The sequence below is a fragment of the Malania oleifera genome, chromosome 10 (assembly GCF_029873635.1).
Source record: "Malania oleifera isolate guangnan ecotype guangnan chromosome 10, ASM2987363v1, whole genome shotgun sequence".
NCBI classification, from domain to species: Eukaryota; Viridiplantae; Streptophyta; class Magnoliopsida; order Santalales; family Ximeniaceae; genus Malania; species Malania oleifera.
In genome coordinates this window covers 62,097,314-62,119,553 of record NC_080426.1, presented here as the reverse complement: position 1 = coordinate 62,119,553, position 22,240 = coordinate 62,097,314, and positions in this window count along the sequence as shown.

Sequence of the window (22,240 nt, the reverse complement as noted above, 5' to 3'; positions counted from 1 at the left end):
AATAGATATGCAATTTGAAATTCAAGTGTTAAAATAAAAATTCTTAAATAAGTTATTAAGATATGACACAAGAGTTTATGAGATTTTCGCCCTTTGAAAGAAGATTAGAAAATCAAGAGATTAATGAGAGATTAAAAATTATTGTTAGCACTGGGGGAGTCTTTATTATGGGAACTTGATATATATGAGTGAGTACCAGCTTGACCCAAAAATTTTGGCTTATTGGATCTTAGGTTCAATCACGTATATAATCACTCATATTTCACTACATTTTTCCAATGTGAGTTAAACTCACAAGTGGAATTCTTAACAATCTCCACTTCATTTGTAAGTTCCAAACACTCTCCCTTGAACGGATATGTCTCTCTTGTGGGAGCAATAGTTCTCCAACAGTTGTTCAAGTGGGTCTTATTCGTATGCCTTATGTGCATCAGATTGCATTCCACATGTTTTCAAACCAATCATACTTCACATGTTTTGAACCTATTTAGATCCATTTTCTTTGTTAGGAGAATTAATTTCATACCTCGACTTTACAATGTTACTCACCTAGATTTACGAACTATCAATTCTAATACCACTTGTAAGGATTGGGGAGTTCATGAGTGGGAACTTGATATACATGCGTGACTACCAACTTGACCCAAAGGCATAAGTCTATTGGATTTTGGGCTCTACCATGCATATAAGCACTCATCCTTCACTATATTTTTTTCAATGTGGGTCAAACTCATAAGTGAAAATTTTAATAATAAGAATATTAGACAAAATGTTATTTTCTTTCAACTTAGAGGGCATATATAGTCTTTAGGATCAAATAATCAATAATTTTTTTCCCAATAGAACGTGTCAAACGCTCCAATTGGTCGACTTGTTCCTGTGGTCAATCAACTTACACTAGTTGCTATATGGTCACTAACATAATCTATTTAGTAGTTGACTTATCATTCAAATTGATTAATTGTTTAACCTTTTTATCAGAATTGGTCAACCTATTCAAAAAGCAAACCCAAGGATACGTTTGTAGAATTTTTATAATTTTAAAGGAGGTCTTTGAGATTTTCAAAACTTTAGGGAAAGATGAGTGTATTTTTTTCAAACTTGAGGGGAGTTCAGTGTCTTTTCCCCTAGTATTAGATATCCATACAAAGAAATAGAAGAAAAATGAGCAATAGAAATCAATCCAAGAGAACTTGATGGTGGAGTCTAAAGGGAAAAAATATTGTAAAAGTTAAAGATAAAATTATCAAAGAGGATGAGTGAGCAATATGGGGTAAAGTAGACTTGAACACCCTATGTAATAGTATGCTTAATTCTATTAAAAAGATAGTAAAGGAAATTTAGGTGAATCCAAAGGAAGAGTAGAAAATAAAGAAAGTTGGTGGGAGAATTAAGATGTCTAAAAAGCAATAAGGATAAAAGGTATTCGGCATTAAAATTTGCAAAATTATAGAAATATAGAAAAATTTGAAAAGTATAAAGAGGCTAGAAAAGAGAAAAAAAAAAAAAAAAAGGTCATTAGTAATGCTAGATATAGAGTTTAAAATACTTTATAAGCTAAACTAGATGCGAAAGAAAGGGAAAGGTAAATTTATAAACTAGATAGAGTTAGAGAAAGAAAGAATAAAGATTTAGGTAATTTAAAATATATAATGTTTTGATAAAAAAAATGATATAAAAGACACTACAAAAAAAAGAAAAAAGAAACAAAGACTTTTACTGATGACTAGAAACTGTTACTAATAATAGCAAATTGTCACTATTACTTATTAGTGACGACCTACTAACAGTCACAAATGTGTCACTATAACTAATGTATCAACTCAGTATTAGTGACAATTTCAAAATTGTCACGAATAATTGAGTATTAGTGACAGATGCAGACTGTCACTAAAACCGACACTATTTTTAAACTAAAATTGGTCATTAAAAACCCACTATTAGTGATGGATAGAGATTTATCACTATTGCTAGACTTTTAGTGACAATTCTAAATCTTCACTAGTAGTTTGTTTTGTAGTGACGACTTTGAAATTGTCACTATTATGCAACTTTTAGTGATGTTTTTTACCCGTCACTATTGTTCGACTTTTAGTGACGATTTTGAAACCATCTATTGGCCGACTTTTAGTGACAATTTTAGAATCGTCACTAAAAGTTTCATACAATTTAAATTTTTTTAAAATCAGGAATTCTTATAAAAACCCTGTAATTACATTTCATCACACATCATATTGAACCATAATTATAGATCCATTGTTGTAATCCTTAAGAAAATAAAAATATATACATAAATTGTTAGAATGTACATAAATATCATATACATGGTCTATACATATAATAAAAATACAAAAAATATAAAAAATAGTGTGCATCATTATCATCATGGTCATCGTCATCCTCATCATTATCATTATTCAATAGATGGCATATCATACAAAATAATAATAATATAACAAATTATTATAAATTTTAGAATAATATAAGTACCAATTATTTGATAGTAAGAATGATTATTGAAAAGCAAGGTGTAGTCCCAAAAAGGGGGGGGGGGTGAATTGGATTATAAAAATTTATTTTAATTCTTTTTAAGAATCCTTAAACTTCTTTTATTTCATTTAATCAATTCTTGATTTGTTTGTTTGATTTACTAATCACACAAGAACTTAGTTCTTTCAATTCTATCAATCAACACAACTATGTAAACAACCAAGCAACCAAACCAATCATTCAAGTAACCAAGCCAATCATCCACAATTTGAAAACAAACAACCAAATGATTTGCCAAGCACAAGTTACCTGCAGCACTTAAAATAGTTTGTTTGTTTATATAAGCCTTGTATATATAAAATTTGTACTTGCTGATATAAAGCCCTGTATTGATTGTTTTGTTTCTTCAATATGATGTGCAATACAACATCCAATCAACACAATATCTACACTCTTCTTAATATTCAGAACTCAACTAAACTCTCAGTTAATTTATCCTTGGGTTGTTAACCAAGTAGCGTGCTCCTATATGGTTTCTACAAGGTATGGTATAACCAACGTACTCCCTTTCGGTTTTCACAACCCAAATCAAAATTAGACTTTAAGTTTACTTGATTCCCAAATATACGTAGTATAATTTAAACCATCCACGCAATTTAAATATGCTAAAAATAAAGAGTGAGGGAAAGAAAGAGTGAGACGAAGATTTTTACGAGGTTCGGCTTATACCCAACCTACGTCCTCGCCTTTGGCAAACCACCAAAGGATTCACTAAACCTGTTCCTTTAATAGATGAAGCAAACCTTTACAACGCTCCTTAGCTAAGGCTAGACTCCGCCTTCTCCAAATGATATCCCCTTGTCCGGTCACTCTTTAACTAGGCTAGTGCTAGCCTTTCTAAGAAATATCCTCTTGCTTAGCCAACGATTCAAACAACCATTGGAATCGTCAATCTAAAAGATACAAATCAAATATTTGTGTACAAATAATTTGCTCCTAAAAGAGCTAATTAGTACAACAATTCAGAATTATAATATACTTTAAAGTAAATAACAATATGGAAATTAACTTGAAGTTCAATGACGTATATCACCAATTTATTCTTTCAATGATTAAAAGATTTAGAATTTGTAGCACAATTCCAGTGGAAGAAGATCAGCAAAAACTTAGTTGAATTCGTGCAAGTTGAGAGCAAGAGAGAGCCTTGAGAATTTGAGAGTAATTGAGAGAGATTTTGAATTTTTGCTGAATTTAAATTCTTGGTGTATTGATTCAATGATCTTTGAGACTTATAGAATTTAAAAGGTATGTAACTTGATCCCCAAGTGACTTGGAGTATTCCCTAAGTTTTCACAAAGTTTGAGTCTCAAGCAAACCATTTAAAAAAATGTTTCTGTTAAGGTTTTTTTAAAATTCTGTTCATGGCAGTCGCCTGCCACAATCTGGCAGTCGCCTGCCATGTTATTTTTAAAGGGGCAGTAGGAGCAGTAGGGTGGCAGTCGCCTTCCAGGCCACAGCCAGTCGCCTGGCTTGACCACCCAGGCGCTTGTCATGGTTCTGGCAGTCTACTGGCGGAACACAATGTTGCTGTCAACTTCAAGCACCTTTTAGTATTTTAGTCATAACTTTTTTTGTGTAACTCCAAATTTTATGATCTTAGTGAAAAATGAAAGCTAAGATAAAATTCTACAACTTTTATGTTGAACAAGTTTTAAAATAAAGAGGTTTTGATAGATAAAAATGCACCTCAATGCGGATATAGAAAAATTAACAGCATTTGGAAAATCCTTTTTTTGGTGCTTTTCATTCCAAAAATGATTCTAACCTTTTTGAAATAATTTTTGACCTTATAAAAATATTTTCCAAGTATTTTAAAAGGTATCTAGGTCCAATAAATTAACCTAAGAGATTCATGTATCCATATTGAAATTATTTGAAGTACTTACATGAAATTTCTTATAAACTCTTTTAAATTTTCAATTCTTGAATTCCTCGAGGTCTTTTTGCTTGCTTCATCTTTCTTTAAGCTTTCATTAAGTTCTCTTTAATCCTCATGCTCTCACGATCTTCAAGTTTTATCATTATATCCATTTTTGAATCCATGCTTTAAGCTTCATATTGATCATCCTTCTTTGAAATATAAGTTTTCATGAATTCTTTAACCTTACATTGATCATTGAGTCTTGAAAATACATCACTTAAACAAAGCATGTTAAGTTCTACTTGTTTTTTGGCATTAAAATAAGATGTTAAACCTTATAAGGCCAACAATTACTACTTAGTTAATTAACAAATGATATAGTTTTAAGTATCGAACTTTAATTTTAAGTTTCCATCTCTTAAAATCGGGATGAATTCTTAGTGTCCATCTTTATGCATCTAAGTTATGAAAGTCAATTTTCTTCTAAACATTTAATTTTCAACTCGAGAGCATTTTTTGGGTACCGTTAGCTTTGGCACATCCACTTCAATTTCACGGATGTTTCGGAATCAATCCCACTCAGTTTGGGCCTCGTATGGCTGATTTGGAGACCTGAGTTCTGAAATTAATTATGTACCAAAGTTATGAAACCCATTTTGATTCTAAGCATCTAATTTTCAACTAGAGAGGAATTTTTGAGCGTCGTCAGCTCCAGCACATCGACTTCAATCTCACTAAGCCCACTCAGTTTGGACCTTATATAGCCGACTTGGACACCTGAGTTCCGAAATCAATTAAGTACCTAAGTTACGAAACTGAGTTTCCTTCTAAGTGTCTAATTTTTAGTTTGAGAGGATTTTTTGGGTACCGTTAGCTTCAATACATCCAATTCAATGTCATGGATGTGTTAAAACTAACCCCACTCAGTTTAGAAATCATATGCCCGATTTGGACACCTGAGTTCCAAAATTAACTAAGTATCTAAGTTATGAAACTCAATTTGCTTCTACACATCTAATTTTCAACTAGAGAGTGTTTTTCAAGTATCGTCAGCTCCCGCATGTCCACTTCAATGTCATAAACATGTTGGAACTGAATCCACTTAGTTTGGATTTCGTATGCCTGATTTAGACACCAGTGTTTCGAAATCAATTAAGTACCTAAGTTATGAAACTCAGTTTTATTCTAAGTGTCTAATTTTCAATTGGAGAAGATTTTTTTGGATGCTAACAACTTTGACACGTCCATTCCAATATCATGGATGTTTTGAAATTGATCCCACTCAATTTGGACCTCATATGGTCGACTTGGACACCTAAGTTCCGAAATCAACTAAGTACCTAAGTTATGAAACTCAATTTGCTTCTAAGCATCTAAAATTCAACTGGAGAGCATTTTTTTGGGTACCATCAGCTCCAACATGTCCACTTCATATCACAGACATGTCGAAACTAACCCCACTCCGTTTGGACCACGTATGGCCAATTTGGATACTAAGTTCCAAAAATAACTAAGCACCCAAGTTATGAAACTCAGTTTGCTTCTTAAAGTCTAATTTTCAACTAGAGAGAATTTTTTGGGTATTGTCAACTCCAACACGTCCACTTCAATATCACAGATGTGTTGGAATTGACCCCACTCATTTTGGATCTCATATGGCTGACTTGGATACCCGAGTTCCGAGATCAATTAAGTACCTAAGTATTTGCTTATAAGTAGAAAACTATGTTAGAATCTATTAGTGCTCATAACTAGAATTTGAGAAGGTTTTCACTATTAAAGTTGGGTATACTGATCATAGGTGATGACTGAATTTTCATACCTTAAGAATGCCTTTGAAATTTGATCAAGCATTCAACATCCATGTTCAAAGATGAGTTTTGGATTGAATGGTGCATAGTGCCCATGTTGTTATGATTAACTCCCCTAAAACTCAATTCTATGCAAGGGATAAAATATGCTATACTTTAGATATGCTTACTATGTCTCCAAATTTAAGCATGCATCATAAAAAATTATATAACTAAGGAAAACATCTCTTGTCAAATGAATTTACTTACTAAAGCATGTTTCTGAAACTTTATTTAGGTCCTAAGTAATTCATATCAGAAATACAAAGTTTATATTCTTACCCAAAAATAGGCTAGCTAAGTCCTTTCACCTTGTACATTTTGAAGGAATGATATCTCATGAAGATTAATGTCTCGCGAAAGCAAATATTGTTTCATTCCTTTCTAGTCCTAAAGAAAAAGCCTGAGTATAGAGCTTGTGAGGGTGTGTGCGCTACTTTATCCCATAATCTATAGCCAATACTTTTTTAAGAGGTCAACCAATCAATAAAGATATATACAATTTATAGACCATAGTGGATTTATCATTTGAACTTATCATATTAGTTTAATTTTCTAAAGTTCCCAGCGTAGTAATCAAGCAATTATTATGAGTAATCTAGGATTTTATACCTTAAATTGTGACAAATGTTTCCAATTTGGCACCATATAAACTTACTTAGTCATCACAATCCCTTTTTACCTAGATATGGTTAAATCTACCTAAATCTTTTTTACTAATCCTAGGTTCTAGTTTAACAAGATTAGATAATTTGTTTAGGTACTCATTCTTCCTTGGGTCTCAAGGGGTTGGTTTTCTAAACTACCCATTCTAACTTCCTTTCTTTGCCTCTAGCACCTCTAAAAGGGCAAGAATAATGAATGTATCCTTTTCTTTTACAATACAAGCAAGTTTTGGTTGCATGTGAAGGTTTTTTCTTATTAACCCTATTTTTACTTGATGAGGCATAACCATGTGATTTATAAAAGGAACTATAACTTAATTCTTTTTGTAAAGGCAATTTCTTTTTACTCCTAAGAATTTATGGGGTTTTCTTTTCCTCTTGTGAATTTTTCAATATTTTTACTATGATCTTCATATTTCTTTTTTAAGAGAATATTTTCTTTTAAAATATTTTTAATTTTATTTTTCAAATTTCCTACTTCTTGAAAAATTTCATGGTATTTTTGAGCATTTGAGATAAGCTCCTCAATTTTCATTTTCAGGGAGATATTTTCTTCTTTTAAGAGGGAACAAAGACAATGTTCCTTTTGTTTGCATTTAACAATTTTTCCTTCAGATTTTTGTTCCTTCTTTTGATCACAACTAATTAATCATATATTTTAGTGCAAGTGATCCTTAATTCATCATAAGAGGGAGTATAATCATCTTCATCAGAACTTTGTTCCTCTTACTCGTTAGCTATGAGACAAGAATGTTTTGCTTCCTCCTCTACTTCATTGTCAGTGGAAAGTCCATCAAGTTTGTCCTAAGTTGTAGCATCACCATTTTTCGTATGTGTCTTTGAGCGTTTCCCAGATTTCTTTTGCAGTTTCACATCTGCGAATTTGATTGTACTCTTCATTACTCAAGCTACAACATAGATAATGTTTTGTTTGGAAGTTAAGTTGTACTAACCTCTTTTCAATGGTTGTTTGCTCCATCCTTGACTTTGGAACATCTTCATTTTTCTTAGTGAAGGAGAAGTCTCCATTTGAGATGATCTCCCATATATCAATATCGCATGATTGAATGAAGATGGTCATTCAATATTTCCACGATGGGTAGTTGGTGTCATTGAACTTCGGTGGGATGTTCATGGATTGTCCTTGAGAAATTGAAGTGTCCACTATATACTCCATTGATCTTTTTGCTTTAGAAGTTACTTCGAAAGATTAAGTAGCTTGCTCTGATATGACTTTTTGGCCCTATAGTCGAGTCTAGAGGGAGGCGAATAGACTCTTTTACTTATTTTTGATTTTCTCTACAAAATATAAATCTTGGCAAGATGCAAGCAATTATATCACAATAAAAATAATATAAACCATGAACAAGATAATTAAAGAGTATAGGGAAGAAAAACTTGACAAACAATATTAATGTGGTTCAGCCCCTTACCTACGTCCATGCTGTAGAGACCCAAAAAATTAAATTAATAAAAGAAATGAAAGAGATGGAAAAAGGGAAAGGAGAACAGCAGGGATTCGTCGACGAACTCAGAGTTCTTGTTGACAAATGTACCTATAGTTCTCATCGACGAAGTACACGTGTCCCGTCGATGAAAAGATACTGAGAGTTTTGGGAGTTTTAGGGAAATTTCAGGTTTGTCGACGAAATAGCCTCCTCATCGATGAAGTGCCTTTATGGGGTTGTCAATGAATTATTTGAACTCGTCGACGAATACTGGCCTAAAAATAGTGGAAACCCTCATTTCGGCGTCATTTTTTTCTCTCTCCTCTTACTCTCTCTCTCTAGAAAATCGAAACCCTCACCTTCTCTCTTCGTTTCCAACTTCGTTACAACCTGATTTGACGATCGGGAACCCCCACGAGATTCCTAGGAAGATTCTTTACAACCTAGGTGGAGTAGATTTTTAGATTTGATATTATGATTTTTATGTTTCCTGCTGCTTAGGCTTCCATTATGTGTTTCTGTTTTATCTCTGGTACCCACGGGTTCAGGTTGATAATGATTTTCTAGATTTATTATACTGATTTGTATTATTTAAGGAAAAAAATATGTGTGAAAATTAAGCAAGTCATTATAGTTTGGTATTAGAGCCTAAGTTGCTAGGTTCTGTAGACTTTAGAATGCAGCGGAAACGATACTAGAGTATAGAGTCTAGAGGCAGGACTTTCATGGTGGTTTTTGTGTTTTTCCTGGGGTGACGATTTCAGGAAAACCATAGTAAACTATTTTCGGGTTATGTTCCTAGAATGTAGGACTGGGGTTAGAAATAAACTGAGAGTGTCGAGATAAGAGGTTAAGTTAAGTGGGTAAATTATAAGGATAAGATTACTGAGTTGCAATTGTTATTTTTTAGGATGGATCTAGGAGGAGGTAGTGCCCATGCAAGTGGCAGTGATGGAACAGGGCCATCAGGTGCAGGTGGGACTGACTTTGACGCGGTATCACGTAGTGTGGCTCAGCAGGTTATGGCTGAGATCGCTAGGAGCTCGAGGGGGTAGGGTAGTCCATCGGTTGGCCATGGGTGCACTATCGAGACGTTTACGAAGATGAATCCTCCAGCATTCCCAGGGGGAGTTGATCATGTAGCTAATGAGAACTGGATGCAGGATGTCGAGAAAGTCTTGGCTGTGTTGCAGTGTATGGAAGAGCAGAGCGTCCTCTTCGCCACCTATAGACTGACAGGAGAGGCCGAGAGATGGTGGACTGCTATGAGGCTTCTGGGGCAGTAGAGAACTACACCGATAGCCATTACTTGGGATTGGTTTAGGGAATTGTTCTTTGATAGATATTTTCCAGCTACTGTCAGGGAGGCTAAAGTGGAAGAGTTCCTGAGTCTGAAGTAGGGACAGTTATCAAACCATCAGTATGTGGCGCATTTCATCGAGCTCTCTCGTTCTGCCCCGTATATTGTTCCTGATGAGGCGAAGAAGGCGAGGCAGTTTGAGAGAGGTTTGAGGTGAGGTTTCTTCAAGCAGGTGGTGGTGTTGTGGATTCACGATTTTTTTGAGTTAGTCAACAGAGCAGCCTTGGTAGAGGTTGGTGAGCGTCTGGATGCAGAGGAGAAGGGACAGAGAAAGAGATCTACATCTTCGGGCTATCAATAGGGTCCTAGATAGAATCAGTGGAGAAGAGGAAAGCATGGTAGAGGACGGAGGTAGGAGACTGGAGGTCGTGAGGTTCAAGCAGTGCAGGGCCCTCCAGTTTGCCAGACTTGTGGGAGAAGACACTGGGGAGAGTGTCGAGTAGGTGGAGTTGTCTGCTATCACTGTGGTAGGCAGGGTCATATGGTATGAGATTGCCGTACACCACCGGATGCAGCTCTAGCTCCCAGACTATACCGGGGAGGTTATTAGGCACCACGAGGGGGCTAAGAGAGGAACACAACTCTAGTTAGAGTGTTTGCTCTAACGCCAGGTGATGTTGAGATGGTAGGTGACGTGGTGATAGGTATGGTTAGTATGCTTTCTTTCAAAGTTATTGCATTGTTTGATTCTGGAGCCACACACTCGTTTGTGTCTTTGGAGTGCACTAGACTTTGTGGGGTAGAAACACAGTTGTTAGATACTGAGTTGTTGGTATCTACACCGACTCGGTTAACAATGAAGTGTAGTAGGGTGCTCTGAGATTGTTCAGTGGATATTCAGGGGAAAATCTTGTCTATCGATTTAATAGTACTGAATATGCACAGGTTCGATGTGATCTTCGGCATGGATTGGCTAGCAGCTAATTTTGCCAGCATAGATTGCCATTCACAAGAAGTCATATTCAGACCTGAAGGAAGAACATAATTTAGGTTTATAGGGTCACGAGTGCAATCCCCACCTCAGCTAGTTTCAACTATTCAGGCCAGGAGACTACTGCTGAGTGGTTGTCAGGGGTTTGTGGCAAGTGTGAAAGAGATGTCAGAGAATTATTTGAAACTTGCTAGCACGCCTGTAGTAAAAGAGTTTACAGATGTTTTTCCAGATGAGTTACCAGGCTTGCCACTTGATTGTGAGGTAGATTTTCCTATTGATCTACTTCTAGGTACAACGCCGATTTCCAAAGTTCCCTACCGAATGGCGCTAGCAGAATTGACAGAGATGAAGGATCAGTTGCAAGATCTACTTGTTAAGGGCTTTATATGACGTAGTGTATCTTCGTGGGGAGCTCCAATTTTATTTGTGAAGAAGAAGGATGGGTCTATGAGGATGTGCATAGATTATAGGAAGATTAATAAAGTGACAATCAAGAATAAATATCCTCTACCCTGTATAGATGATTTGTTTGACCAGCTCCAGGGTACAGGAGTTTATTCGAAGATTGACCTCAAATCTAGCTATCATCAAGTGAAAGTGGAAGCAGAAGACATCTCGAAGATGGCCTTCAGAACCAGGTATGAGAATTACGAGTTCCTTGTTATTCCATTTGGTCTGATGAATGCTCCTGTGGTATTTATGGATTTGATGAATAGGATTTTTCATCCATATTTAAATCAGTTTATTTTTGTGTTTATTGATGATGTACTAGTCTATTCGAGGAGCTATAAAGAGTATGAGATGCACTTGAGGCAGGTTTTGCAGATGCTACGGGAAAAGAAGTTGTACGCTAAGTTCAGTAAATGTGAATTCTGGTCTCAGAAGGTCGTGTTCTTGGGGTATGTTATATCTGGAGATGGTATTTCCGTGGATCCTAGTAAGATTGAGGCGGTTGTGAATTGGGCTAGACTAAGGAATGTCCAAGAGATCAGGAGTTTCTTGGGGCTAGTTGGGTATTATCGTCGTTTCGTTAAGGGATTCTCAGCATTGTTAGGGCCTCTGACATGACTGACTAGGAAGAATGCTAGATTTGAATGGGACGACAGCTGTGAGCAGAGTTTTCAAGAGTTGAAGCAAAGGCTAGTCACTATGCTGGTGCTGATCATCCCATCAGGGGGTGAGGGTTATACTATCTACAGTGATGCGTCCTTGAAGGGACTTGGCTATGTATTGATGTAGCATGGCAGGGTGGTGGCGTATGCATCCAGACAGTTGAAAGAGTATGAAAAGAATTACCCTACTCATCATCTTGAATTGGCTGTAGTAGTACATGCATTGAAGATTTGGAGGCATTACCAGAATGGCGAGCGGTGTGAGATTTTTTTCGACCACAAGAATTTGAAGTACTTTTTCACGTAGAAGGAATTGAATATGAGGCAGAGAAATTGGTTGGAGCTAATTAAGGATTTCAATTGTACCATCAGTTATCACTCCGGGAAAGCAAACGTGGTAGCTGATGCGTTGAGCAAGAAATCTAGGGAATCAGTGTTGGTGGCTATGGAGATCTAGTATCAGATCATGATGGATCTAGAGAGATTTGGTATAGAGTTGGTCGAGGGTGGTTCTCAGGCTCGTATTGTTAGTTTAGTGGTGCAGCCTACTCTACAGGAGAGGATTAAAGCTGCTCATAGAGAAGACCTAGAATCAGCAGAGGTGATGGATAGAGTGCAAAGTGGTCAGGGGAAGGAATTTAGTGTTGCAGATGACAGAGTTTTGTGGTTCAATTCTAGATTATGCGTTCTTGTCGATACTGAGATCAGGAAAACTATTTTAGAGGAGGCTCACAGATTTTGTACACAGTTCATCCGGGTAGTACAAAAATGTATAAGGATCTACGAGAGTCGTACTGGTGGAGTGGTATGAAGAAAGAGATTTCTGAATATGTAGCCTAGTGTTTGACGTGCTAGCAGGTATATGCTGAGCACCGGAGGCTAGCAGGGCAGCTACAGCCATTATTTATCCTAGAGTGGAAGTGAGATCATATATCTATGGATTTTGTGTCAAGACTGCCGATAGCGTTGCACCGCTAGAATGCCATCTGGGTGATTGTTGACCGTTTGACTAAGACCGCCCACTTTTTGCCTATGAAGATCAGTTACTCTCTCAATCGTTTGACAGAGATTTACATTTAGGAAATAGTTCATTCTCATGGGGTGCCGGTATCTATTGTGTCGGATTGAGACCCACACTTTACATCACATTTTTGGAGAAGCTTGCAGGAAGCTCTAGGGTCTCAGTAATCGTTTAGCACGACATTCCATCCTCAGTCAGATGGGTAGATTGAGAGGATGGTACAGATACTAGAAGATATGCTCCGAGCTTGTGTATTAGAATTTGGGGGTAGTTGGACTCAGTTCATGTCACTGGTAGAGTTCGGGTATAATAATAGTTATCAGGCTAGCATTGGCATGACACCGTTTGAAGCACTGTATGGTAGGAGATGTTGTTCTCATTTATTTCAGGATGAAGTGGGTGAGTGGCGAGTTATTGGACCAGAGCTTGTTCAGCAAGCCCGTGATAAAGTTCGGCTAATCAAAGACAAAATTGGTGCAGCTCAAAGCCGACAGAAAAGTTACACAGATAACCATCGCAGGGAATCGAAGTTTGATGTGGGTAATCATATATTTCTGAAAGTAGCTCCGTTAAAAGGAGTTATGCGATTTGGGAAGAAGGGTAAACTTAGCCCTAGGTTTATCGGTCCATTTGAGATCCTAGAGAAAGTGGGGCCGGTGGCCTATAGGCTAGATTTGCTACCTGTGTTATCTAGAATTCATGACATATTCCATGTGTCTATGTTGAGGAAGTACATCCTAGACCTTTATCATATTATCAGTTATGGTGAATTAAAGCTCAGTGATTCGCTGGTGTCTGAGGAGGTACCAGTACAAATTCTGGATAAGAAAGTGCAGGAGTTACGTAATAAGAAGATTTGTAATGACCCAAAGAATAATGGTATTTAAATAATAAAAAGAAAGGGAAATGGAAACCGGAAACAAAAGGAAGCAGTCGACTTCATCGATGACGTTGCATTTTGGAAAGGATAATTCCGAAGAATTTTTTAGCTCCTCGTCGATGAGAAGATACCAAGAGGGGATTTTTGGAAGCCTGAAATTCATCGACGAGGGTTGGAGTTCGTCGACAAACTTTCTACAGGACTCGTCGACAAGGTGACGTGGCTCGTTGACGAATCCCATAGTATAAATAGGGTTAAATGTGATTTTCACTTCATTTTCCTGCGCCGAATCTCTCTCTCTCTCTCTCTCTCTCTCTCTCTCTCTCTCTTCTCACACTGTTTCTCTTCCTTCTCTCTTTGATTTCGGATCGGATTTTTGCCGGTTCAACGATCTGAAGCCACCACGACGCTCCTGGAAAAGTTCTCTGCAAGTCTACCAGAGCGGATCGTCGGTAGGACTCCCAAATCCAGGGTAAGGCTTTCTACTCAGTATTTTGTTAATTGATAGTTGTAGGAAGTGATATACGTGTAGAAATACTGAACTTTAGTTCTGGGGAATGTTGTTTCCAGGGTGTTGAATGAGGAACCCCGCGGGTGCAGGACAAATATTCTTAGGGGCATTTCAGGAATCAAGTAAGGGGATAAACTAAGCTAGTATTTTATGAAAATATGTATATTGTTATAGAATTTGATTTTAGGAAATAAATATATATATTTGATTTATATTTGAGAAAATACTGTTGGAAATGATGGTATGTTGAATATGCGAAAAACTTGTTAGTGTGGCATGAGTAAAAATTGTTATGAAATACTGTTTTCTGGGAATGTGTGAATGGTACAAATTTTTATAATGGAAAACCAGCGTATGGGCTAAGATTTTGATATATTTGCCGGCGTATGGGCCAAGCTATGTGTATGATTTTCCAGCATACGGGCCGAGCTATGGAAATGATTTGCCAGCATACAGGCTGTGTTATGATTTGCCGGCGTACGGGTCGAGCTATGGTAAAATGTGAAATACCGGCGTACGGGCTGATGATTTTTCATGATATACGTAAATATGCAAAATGATATGATTGATTTGATAATTAATGATATGAGATATCCATGTATCACAGTTTCAGTATATGTTATATGATATCAGAACTTGGTTGGCTTGGTCTAGGTTAGCACTTGCACGGTATCGTTGTTATGTGTCCATGGTCTTCATGATCATGATATTTGTGTTAACGCCGTTGTAGGGAGTGGTGTGAGATTGGATGGTCTATGTGGTTTTAAGAAGTGTGTGAGCGCCCCTGGTGTACGGACCAGGTCAGGCAGACCCATCAGACTTACGGATTGTACTTTTGACTTGGCAGTGGTCGGCCAACCATTGTCAGGTCTCGCCTTCGGGCCACACAACCCAGTCATGTGGGGTAATACCTGACAACAGCCAGCTAACCCATCAGGAATGTTTTTGTAGTATTATTATTATATGAGATGAAATATGTTTATGAAAATGCAATATGTTCTGCCATGTTTTGATGATATATATGTTTCTCCCAGATTTGATAAAACAGTTACTGAATATGTTCTGTATGGTATATGTATAACATGGAATACTCATGTTGCCACACACTGGTATTAGTTTATTTTCCTTACTGTGAGGTATCTCAACCCAAAGTTTTATAAACTTTTCAGGAGCCCTAGATAGGAGAGTGGGAAAAACCCCGCTGATCTAGTGCTGTTTGTCTGCCCTCTTTGAAGGGTAAGTTTTAGTAGGGTCAGTTGGATTTTGTGGGAAATGTCCCTAGATTTTGTTTTTGGGATGTATATATTGAAATACAGTGGATATAGTGACTCTGGTATTTATGGTAATGTGATGGATGTTTTTGTATTTATAATATTGTGATTGTATGTTTCCTGCTACTTAAGCTTCCGTTACGTGTTCTGATGTATCCCTAGTACCCACGGGTACGGGCGAATTATGATTTTTTGAGTTATGTTTTGTGATTTTGTAATATAAAAAAAAATGTGGAAATTAATTAGGTCATCACAGTTTGGTATCAGAGCCTAGGTTGCTAAGTTCTGTAGACTTTAGAATGCATCGGAAACAATACTAGAGTTTAAGAAATGATTTGAGGTTTTGTTCTACAGTCTAGAAATAGGACTTCCGTGGTAGTTTCTGTGTTTTTCCTGGGGTGACGATTTCAGGAAAATCATAGCAAGCTATTGTCGGCTTATGTTCTTAGAATATAGGACTGGGGATTAGAAATGAGTTAAAAATGTTAAGATAAGTGGTGAGGATAGGTGGGTAAATTATGAGGATAGGATTACTGAGTTGCAATTGCTATTTTTCAGGATGGATCCAGGTGGAAATAGTGTCCATGCGAGTGGCAGTGACGGAGCAGGACCATCAAGTGCAACTGGGACCGACTTTAACGTGGTATTACGTAGCGTGGCTCAGTAGGTTATGGCTGAGATCACTAGGAGCTCGAGGGAGCAGGGTGGTCCATCTGTAGGCCATGGGTGCACCATAGAGAAATTTATGAAGATGAATCCTCCGGCATTCTCAGATGGAGTTGATCCTACAGCCACTGAGAACTAAATGCAGGAAACCGAGAAAGTCTTGGCTGTGTTGCAGTTTACTGAGGAACAGAGGGTCCTCTTTGCCACCTATAGACTGATAGGAGAGGCCGAGAGGTGGTGGATTGTGGTGAGACTGTTGGAGCAGTAGAGGGTGACTCTGATAGCCATGACATGGGACCGGTTTAAAGAATTGTTCTTTGTAGATATTTTCTAGCTACTGTCAAGGAGGCTAAGGTAGAAAAGTTCCTGAGTCTAAAGCAGGGACAGCTATCCACCCAGCAGTATACGGCGCATTTCATCAAGCTTTCTCGTTTTTCCCCATACATTGTTCTTGATGAAGTGAAGAAGGTGAGGCAGTTTGAGAGAGGTTTGACCCAGGACTTTGCTGAGTTAGTCGATAGGGTAGCCTTGGCAGAGATTGGTGAGCGCCTCGATGCAGAGGAGTAGGGATAGAGGAAGAGATCTACATCTACGGGCTACTAGCAGGGTCATAGGTTGGGTCAGTGGAGGAGAAGAAATCATGGCAGAGGGCAGAGGCAGGAAATGGGAGGATGCAAGGTGCAGATAGGGCAGGGTCCTTCAGTTTGTCAGACTTGTGGAAAGAGGCACTGGGGAGAGTGTCAAGCTGGTGGTGTGGTGTGCTATCGCTGCAGTAGATCAGGGCACATGGTGCGAAACTGCCCTACCCCACCAGATGCAGGTCCAGCTCCCATACCATATTGAGGAGGTCATCAGGCGCCACATGGGGGCCAGTAGAGAAATATAGCTCCAGCTAGGGTGTTTACTCTGACGCCAGGTGAGGCTAAGACGACTGGTGATGTGGTGACAGGTATGGTTATTATGCTTTCTTTTAAAGTTGTTGCATTGTTTGATCCAAGTGCTATGCACTCATTCGTGTCTTCGGGGTGTGTTAAATTATGTGGGGTTGAAACATAATCATTAGATATTGAATTGTTGGTATCTACACCGATAGGGTTAGTAGTGAGGTGTTGTAGGGTGCTCCGAGGTTGTCTAGTTGATATTCAAGGAAAAACTTTGTCTGCTGATCTGATAGTGCTATTCATGCACGGGTTTGATATTATATTTGACATGGATTGACTAGCAGTTAATTTTTCCAGCATAGATTTTCGAGCATGAGAAGTGATATTCAAATTTCCGGGGGAAGCAGAATTCAAGTTCGTAGGGTCGTGAGTGCAATCCCCGCCTCAACTAGTTTCAGCTATCCAGGCCAGAAGACTACTACTGAGTGGTTGTCAGGGGTTTATGGCTATTGTGAAAGAGAAGTCAGAGAATGAGATGAAACTTGCTAGCATCTCTGTATCTTCAATGCATATACTACTACTGCCAACTCTAAATCGTGCATAAGGTAATTCTTCTCGCACTCCTTGAGTTTTCGAGAAGCATAGGCAATTGCTTTCCCTTATTGCATCAGCACACATCCCAAACCCTTAAGCCATGCATCACTATAAATCACAAAGCTACCGTCCCCAGATGGGATGGTTAAAATTGAAGCAATGACCAATCGATGTTTCAACTCCTGGAAACTCTGCTTGCACTCGTTAGTCCAATAAAATCTCACACCCTTCCTCATCAACCGTGTCAAAGGGCCAGATAACTTAGAGAATCCCTCTATAAATCGCCAGTAATACCTAGCTAGTCCTACGAAACTCCGAACATCCTGCACGCTCTTCGGTTTCACCCAATCAACCACTGCTTCTATCTGAACAGGATCAATTAAGATACCACCCTTTGACACGACATGGCCTAGAAACGTGACCTGATTCAGCCAGAATTTGCATTTCTTCGCTTAACATATAACTTCTTCTCTCGTAGAACCTGAAGTACCAACCTCAAATGGTTTCCATGCTCTTCCGAACTCTTATAATATACCAAAATATCATCGATGAACACTACTACAAACTGATCCAGGTATTCATGGAAAATCCTATTCATTAGGTCCATAAATACTACTGGAGCGTTAGTCAATCCAAAAGGCATGACCAGAAACTTGTAGTGATCGTATCTGGTTTGGAAAGTAGTCTTTGCAACATCCTCAGTCCTAACTCTCACCTAATGATACCCTGACCGTATATCGATCTTCAAAAAGACCTGTGTTCCTTGTAACTAGTCAAACAGATCATCTATATGAGGCAACGAGTTTCAATTCTTCACTGCTATCTTGTTGATCTCGCGGTAATCAATGCACATTCTTCTTTATAAACAATACTAGAGCTCCCCAGGGCGAAACACTATGTCTAATAAAGTCCTTGTCTAGTAGTTCCTGCAACTACTCCTTCAACTCTCTAAGTTCCGCTGGAGCCATCCAGTATGGAACTTTAAAAATCAGCGTCTTACTAGGTAGTAGATCAATAGCAAACTCCACCTCCCGATCAGGAGGTAAATCAGGTAAGTCTTCTGGGAGTACATCCGAAAATTCGTTAACCACTCGGATATCTTCGAGTTTCACATCATCCCGAGGTTGTTCCTTCACGCAAGCTAGGTACCCTTGACAACCTTCCAAGAGTAACCTTCTTGCCTGTATAGCTAATGGAATTTGTGGCGTCGAACACACACACGATCTCATGAACTCATACTCCTGTTCCCCAGGAGGTCTGAACACTACTACTTTCCTATGACAATCAATCACTGCATAACTCGAGAATAACCAATCCATCCCCAATATGATGTCAAATCGTCATACACTACTAGGTTCCCCGGTAGCATTCTTCCCTAAATAACCACTAGGCAATTTCCTAACATTTTACTACAAATTGCTATACTCCCAGTCGGTGTAGCCACAGAAAACCACTCATCCATCCCTTGGGTTTCAACCCTACACAGTTTCACAAAACTAGAAGATATAAACGAATGGGTTGCTCCCGAATCAAATAAAACAACAGCTCTATTCGAAAGCAATAATATGGTACCTATCACCACGTTCCTAGCATATTCCGCATTTTCTGGTGTAAGGGAGTACACCCTTGTCGGAGACATGTTTAACTGATAGTTTTCTTGAGGCATCTGATTACTTCCACAATTCTGGCTCTATGCAGGCATATCACTCCTTTATGCCTGACAATTTCAAGATATGTGGCCCGATTTGCCACAGTTGTAGCAGTTACCCCAAAATGGTTGGAATTTCCCATTGTGCCATTTATGGCACTTGGCGCATGGTGCGGAGGATGGATCCCCTTGAGAACTCTCCCCTTCGGTGTTCTGACGATAACCCGAACCATAGTTCTTCTTCTTCTTCCATTGTCCCTGTCGAAGACCAGTCTGAGAACCAGAAGATACTGGCCTCTTCTTCTGTTCCTGTACCACCTCATCTCCTTAGAGGTCAGCCTTGACTATGGTGGCTTTATCCACCAGTACAGAGAACTCTCGAATCTACAACACTCCTACAAGCATGCAGAGGTCCTTCCTCAGACCCTTCTTGAACCTTCGAGCCTTCTCACACTTGTTCGAGACCAAATACGACGCGAAACGAGATAGCTCAATATATCTAGTAGTATATCTCTGCACCATTAGGGTTCCCTGAGTCAGGCTCGAGAACTCATCAACCTTCGCATCACGAGTGGAAGTCAGGAAGTATCTCTCAAAGAATACCTTCTTGAAATGGCTCCAAATCATACCAGATGGACCAGCTCTCTACTTCTCAAGCAGACTCACCGCTGTCCATCATTTTTATGCTTCTCCTGCCAGCTGAAAGGTAAAGTGAAGCACCTTCTACTGTTCGGTGCAGTGCAGAACTTCCAATATATTCTCAGTCTTCTGCACCCAGTTCTCTGCTACTATCGGATTGGGTCCTCTCGTAAATGTCAGAGGGTGCATGCAAGTGAACCTATCTATAGTACAACCTGTGGCAGTAGGAGAATGCTCATGTCTCCTAATACTCTGCCCGATCTCCCGTATAACTTGCCTCGTCAAACCCTGAGGCATAGAAGGAGACTCATCACTCGCAGTCCCCTTGGAAGCACTATCCAAGTTGCTATCCTTGGGCTCCACTCTGAAAATAGGATATGAATCAATTAGAATTCCTATATCGTACATAGTTAACAAAATCATTGAAAACTAATCATGTTAACTACAACTTTCATGAGTCAGGTCTTTCCTACCACACTGACATGAAACCATCAGTGGTTTGTCGTGATTTTACTAAAATCGTCATTACAGGAAAAATATAGAACACTGCCAATGAGTCCCCGTCTAGCAATAAAAAAGCCTTTGACCTACTCTACCCATTTCTTACATCCTATACTCTGGTATGTAGCTATGCCTAACCAAGTCTACAAGACCTAACAACCTAGTTTAGCTCTAATACCAAGCTATCACTCTCCGAACCCGCAGATGGGTCCCAGGTGTGATTTAGTAACCTAACCTGTCTCTGTATCAATTAAAACATACATGATACTAAATTGAATGAGGTTCCAACCCCGTGGGATACATGTACACCCTATACACATTCACATACATATCCATACTCATCAAATACGCAACGAAAATATTCTTTCTATACATGCATCATACCATACAATGTACCATACTAGAGTCTATACATAACTAGAATATACGTTCTCAAAATACAGTACATACTCCGGGTGTCTAAAAAACCCAACAATGAACACCCGGTTACAAAACTCGTACTCACACAGGTACTAAACACAGCTAACTGACACCCATGCTTTTGGACGCTAGGATGCTAATTTCGGCTACCCGAAGGACCTGAAAAACATTTGTATATTTAGGGTGAGACACCTCTTAGTAAGGAAGAAAGCAAGTTATATCAGTGTGTGGCATATTAGTGTTACTTCAACATAAAACATAATACAATACAATTCCATTATTTTCACAATTCAGTTCCGGTACATACAATACCAACCATATGGTCAGTGTCGTCACACTCAAGCAACTGATACCTTGCAATAATGGAAGCCTCACAGCGATATCATGCTAATACGGTGTCCACTCATACCCATTGGTGACCAGCTGGGACAAACAGGTGATATTTCACACCCTCGGAAACAAAGCCGGACACTCTCACCCATGGTAATTAGCCAAGACATGGCGTTAGTGTACGGTAATTAGCCACCCTTAGCTGATTTACAAAACCTGGAACAATTTTGGAACTCATGTCCTTATACTCATCAGCATACGACAATTAGCCGCCCCTAGCTGTTTTACAAAACCTTGGAACATTTTACATACAACATTTCATTCTACACTTATTTGAGTATACAACAAATCATATCTTTTTCAGTTCGAGAAATACAGTTTAATACAAATACAGGTACGGTCATCTCATTACTACCATTTTATACCACATATGATTTTCCAATCGAAATAGAGATGATACCCAAAACCCCAAATTTTCCCAAAAACTGTAACCCGAAAATCCCACATTTTCACTCAATAGATTTTCCCAAAAAAGTAATCAAAATATACATACGATCATAAACTACATGTTTACCGATACCAATTTAAAAAATAACTGATATAAATAGAATCCACTTACCTTTTCCTGAATACCAAAATACAAACTCTACGGCTCCAAAACTACGAACCGAGTTCTCAAAACCTAAACATCCAAGAACTATACTTCACTATAATTCTTACTACTACATATATATCAAAACAAAACTGAAATCGGACCCTTACCTTGGTTTTGGGACAAAACCAAAAAATTCCCGAAACAAATTTTTGATTCGCTAAAAATGTAGAGCTTCTCCTCCTGATCCACATGCTAACGTCGGATCATTGATTCCAGCAACTGATGACCTGAAATCTTAGAGAGAGAGAGAGAGAGAGAGAGAGAGAGAGAGTTTTAGATTTCTTAGCAATGAAGCAAGTAAAAAGATACTTCTAACCCCTTTGACCCAGCGAACCTCGTCGACAAGATGGCGTCCTCATGGACAAGCCACAGAAGGAAGTTCGTCAATGCCAAGGTGGCCTCATTGAAGAGCCTGAGATTTTTGGACTTCCCAAAATCTCTCG